We start from the raw sequence: 5,562 nt of genomic DNA on the forward strand, positions 1-5,562 counted from the left end.
GTGTGTGTGTGTGAGTGTGTGTGTGTGTGTGTGTGTGTGTGTGTGTGCACGTGTGCAAGAAATTTTATCTTATTATATTTAAAATGTTGATTTTTGTCTGTACATCACAGAACAAATTTCATTTTAGTTCAACCAAAAAAGTTGTGCGACTGGAAAAAATAGATTAGAAGATAAACACAAATGATTCATTAAAGTTAACTGTTTTATACTGTCTCCTACTTTTGTGTCACAACCAAACTTAAAGGATAGAAAACAGTGGTTCTGTTCATACACCATTTTATAGGAAGCAGATCATCAAGGAGTTTATAAAAAAATGTACAAGATCATCCATTTTTTATGCACAGCAAAACTAGAAAGAAGAAATATTAATGTAGATAAACATTAAAAACCAAATTATACTCCATATTAGATTTCTTTGTAAAATATTGTGAAGCTAAAATTGAAGTGCCTAAAATCTTATCAATTTTTTTCAATATGGATTTCAGAGAAAACTTCTTTGAACACAAGTACAATAACATTTCTGGGTAGAGAAAGGACATTGTCCTCATTTTTCAAATGTGCCAAGAATTTATTTTTATATATTTCCCATTTAATAGTCTGTAATTTAGTTAAACACAATATATTCAATGAAATAAAATTAATTCTAAACAGTAAACCCAGGAGACATGCTGGTTTACATAATCGTCTTTGCATAACAATAGTTGATATAAATGTTGGTAGGTTGGTTGGTTGGTTGATTTCCCAAGTCATGCTTTACACGGTACAGAGAGGAGGGGGAGAAAGAGTAAAAGAAAGAGTAAAAGAGAGAATTCACATAATTGCAGAAAGTGTGTCTTATGACTTTCTGAAAAATACAGAATTTTGCAGAGATAGGTTTCCAACAGAGTAGACTGAAATTACATTGGTGAAATTTAAAAAAATACTAGCATGAACTGGTACTTTGTCAGTTATGAAGACAAGTGTTCCAGTTCATCCATCAAAGGAACAGTCTGCTCATGAAATTAACATGCAAGTGGCTGAGTATTCCACAGACACATGTACCCTTAATGTAGTTCTCAGTGGGATTCAGCTTGACACAGACTTCAACAAGTCTGGCTCTTTGAAATACAAGTACTGTTCATTTTTGGCAGACTGGAGTAACATGAACTAAAGTGTCTTGCTCAAGAACACAACATACAGCCAGGAATCAAACACACAGCTTTATGATTGTGAGCCAAATACTTTAACCACTAAGCTATGTAACATTCGCATACTGGCATTTTTTTATTCTTTTATTTGTTTCAGTCATTTGACTGTGACCATTCTGGAGCACTACCTTTAGTCAAATAAATCAACCCCAGGACTTATTGTTTGTGAAACTAGCACTTATTCTATCAGTCTATTTTGCCGAACCGCTAAGTGACGGAGACATAAACAAATCAGCATCGGTTGTCAAGCGATGGTAGGTGGACAAACACATACACACAAACATACATCCACACACACACACACATATATATATATATGACAGGCTTCTTTCAGTTTCCATCTACCAAATTCACTCACAAGGCTCTGGTTGGCCCAAGGCTACAGTAGAAGACACTTGCCCAAGGTGCCACACAGTGGGACTGAACATGGAACCATGTGGTTGGTAAGCAAGATTCTTACCACACAGTCACTCCTGTGCCTATATATTTAATGCAAATATATAAACAAGAATTTTATTCTATTCAATTAAATTTGAAAGTAATAAGCATTTCATCATCATCATCGTTTAACGTCCGCTTTCCATGCTAGCATGGGTTGGACGATTTGACTGAGGACTGGTGAAACCGGATGGCAGCACCAGGCTCCAATCTAATTTGGCAAAGTTTCTACAGCTGGATGCCCTTCCTAACGCCAACCACTCAGAGAGTGTAGTGGGTGCTTTTACGTGTCACCCGCACGAGGGCCAGTCAGGTGGTACTGGCAACGGCCATGCTCAAAATGGTGTATTTTATGTGCCACCCGCACAAGAGCCAGTCCAGGGGCACTGGCAACGATCTCGCTTGAAAATCCTATGAAGGCCAGTCAGGTGGTACTGGCAACGGCCACGCTCAAAATGGTGCATCCCATGTGCCACCCGCACAAGAGCCAGTCCAGGGGCACTGGCAATGATCTCACTTGGCTTGCCGGGTCTTCTCACGCACAGCACATGAAAATTAGTACACGTTTCATCATTTTGTTTTAGCACCAAGATATTTGATAAAAGTGAGATTAGAATTTGTTGTATGTATGTCATTATTTCCTGATATTGCCAATAGTAGCAAAAGTATACTTGCAAAGTTATCTGTCATATGTTGGTTAACACTTTATCTTTGACATATTCTCCCAAAGCCTATTAACTTGTAAAAAAGTTTAGTCTACAAGACATGCAGCTCCGGCATGATGTCATTCACAAACACACTCCAATATTGGCATCAAATCCTTCACAAATTCAGAGTAACCTTGGCATGGTATCACTCAAAATCACGTGACAACCATAACATGATGTCCCTCACAAGTACACTGAAATATTGGTTTCAAATTTTTAACACAAGGCCTTCAAATTCAGAGGAGGGGTATAAGTCAATTACATCAACCCCAGTATTCAACTGGTGCTTATTTCATCAACCCTGAAAGAATGAAAGGCAAGGTTGACCAAAGCAAAATTTGAACTCAGAACATAAACACAGATGAAATGACTCTAAGCATTTTGCTCAACATACTGACATTTCTGCCAGCTTGACACCTTAGATATAATAATAATAATATCAATATTAATAATAATCCTTTCTACTAAAGACATAAGGCCTGAAATTGTTTCACTGGTACTTAATTAATCAACCTTGAAAGGATGAAAGGCAAAGCTGACCTCAGCAGAATTTGAACTCAGAATGTAAAGATGGATGAGATGCCACTAAGCATCTTTCCCAGTGTGTTAACAATTTTGCCCAGCTCATCATCCTACAAGTATACTGTGATACTGGTATGAAGTCACAAATATACTCCAGCCTCTTTCCCACTGATGTGCTGTCTCCTCTCTCTGCCTTTTCTTCTGCTACTACAATCGTCTCTTCTCCTCAGATCTGACTGATCACATGCCAGCTCCACTCAGGCACCCTTATACATTCATCTCTTTTCTTGTCATCCATAGTCCTGCACTAACAACTGCAACCAGTCCTTCTTTCCCAAAATACCAGACCTCTGGAACTCCCAACTGCACAAGTCTTTTTTCTTGCAGTCAACTTCCTACAGTTCAAGTCGGACATTAACATGTTAACTGCCATGTCTTGTTACTGGAACATACTAATGATGCCACGTATTTCTGGTCACATGGCATACTGTCTAATTACATGTCTAAGGAAATGTAATTATTTTTGCAGTTGTACAATAATTCATAATCAAACTTTAATAATTAGCACTCATATTATTTAAATATCCTGGAAACCATGTCAAAGATACAGAATAATATATTTTCTCAAATTACGAAAATGTACCACCAGTGATGCAAAAGGCAGTTATGTGAAGTTTGTGACGAATCACCAGTGGTACATATTGCAGTTAACATGTTAATGGTATCAAGCTCACCATTTCTAGAGAGCCTTTGGAAACCATAAGCACATCCCCTTCCCCCATCCCTCTCCACCCAGGTCAAACTAATAAAAAAAGAATAACAAACATAGAGAGAATCTGAGCCAAAAAATTAGAGCATTGACTGCAGTTAAGTAAATAAAGATAGTAAAAATCAATATAAATAACCAGTGAGGTTAGTTTTCTTCTATTCGTTTCTTAGACATTCTATCTTTATTGTACTTATGATGGCAAGCATTACATTTTCTGCATTGCTGATAGTGCATTTGTTCTGATGTTCAATTTATATTTACTACACAGAATCGTTTGTTCATTTGTTCCGTTTGCATCTGTTTTCTTTTCCATGGTAGCATGGGTTAGATGAATGCGACTGAAACATTCTTTTACAGCCAGATGCTCTTCCAATCACTATGTTTGTGCATAATGATGTGTGCATGTGTGTATGTCCACACACACATACACAAACAAACACAAACACACACATACACATGTGTTATATAATATCTTCTATCCTTGTATATGTTTGGGTATTTCATTTGTCTATATCTTTTTATACAAATATGCATGCATATATATACATATTTGTGTATGTATATATACATATATATATATATATATATATATATATATACACACACACACACATATATATATATATATATATATATATATAAGTCAAGGTAGAAAATGCTAAAATAATTTTACAAAAAACAGGTTTCAATCATTTAGACTTCTTCAACTCTAAGTATGGAAAACAATTAAACTTTGGAAAAATTAAATGAAAAGTTTTTAAAAAGAATATTTGCATAGTATTAAGATACAAGGAAAATGCTCCTTGTATTTGAATACTATGTAAATATTCTTTTAAAAACTTTGCATTTAATTTTTCCAAAAATGTAATTGTATTCCATACTTACAGTTGAAAAAGTCTCAATGACTGAAACCAGTACTAAAATGTTTTCTGTGATAAAATAATTTTAGCATTTTCTACCTTTACTTATTTTCATTATACAGATCAACTCATGTGTTCCTTTTCAACCTTCAAAATAATGCAAAGTAAATGGAAAGTAAATCACAAGAAAACGAATATATGAATTAATGTATGACCCCTATATTCAAGAAATTGGTGAATGTTGCTGATGCGCACATCAGCAACATTTGCCAATTTCTTGAAAATGGGGTCATAACCCCAAAATATTGAATACAAGGGAAGTCTACATTAATTCATGTATTTGTTTTCTTGTGATTTACCTTGCATTGACTTGAATATTAATAATAAACAAGCGGAAAATGGAGCCAAAGCTGAAATGAGACATTAGCTCTTTATATACTTTTCAGGGCTCTTCAAATACCTTCCAGGGCTCTTCAAATGCCTTTCAGAGCTCAAAAGCTATTTAAGCTCTCATGGTAGGAAAGAGTAATTATAGGTAGAGGAAGAGGTCAAGCACTGCAAAGAGCAGAGATGCCTGACTGGCTCCCGTGCCAGTGGCACATAAAAAGCCCCATTTGAGCATGGTCAATGCCAGGGCTGCCTGACCGGCCGCTGTGCCGGTGGCATATAAAAAGCACCCACTACACTCTCACAGTAGTTGGTGTTAGGAAGGGCATCCAGCTGTAGAAACCTTGCCAGATCAGACTGGAGCCTGGTGCAGCCTCCTAGCTTGCCAGTCATCAGTCAAAGTGTCCAACCCATGCCAGCATGGAAAGCAGACATTAAACGATGACAATGATGATGATGATGATGATGATGATGATGATGATGATTCTTTTATTCTTTTACTTGTTTCAGTCATTTTGACTGTGACCATGCTGGAGCACCACCTTTTAGTTGAAGAAATCGACCCCTGAACTTATTCTATCACTTTCTTTTGCCGAACTGCTAGGTTACAGGGACACACCAACATCAATTGTCAAGCGATGGTGGGGGGGGGACAAACACACAAATATATAGATATATACTATGGGCTTCTT

At 36.5% G+C, this 5,562-nt stretch overlaps 1 protein-coding gene across 10 annotated transcripts in view; it reads right to left on the reverse strand.

Annotated features, from left to right (window-relative positions):
- The window catches only part of LOC106876006 (F-box/LRR-repeat protein fbxl-1), a 336,358-nt gene that overhangs the window by 104,884 nt on the left and 225,912 nt on the right, over positions 1–5,562 (reverse strand). The window lies entirely within an intron of this gene.

Source organism: Octopus bimaculoides, chromosome 2 (assembly GCF_001194135.2).
Source record: "Octopus bimaculoides isolate UCB-OBI-ISO-001 chromosome 2, ASM119413v2, whole genome shotgun sequence".
Classification (NCBI taxonomy): Eukaryota; Metazoa; Mollusca; class Cephalopoda; order Octopoda; family Octopodidae; genus Octopus; species Octopus bimaculoides.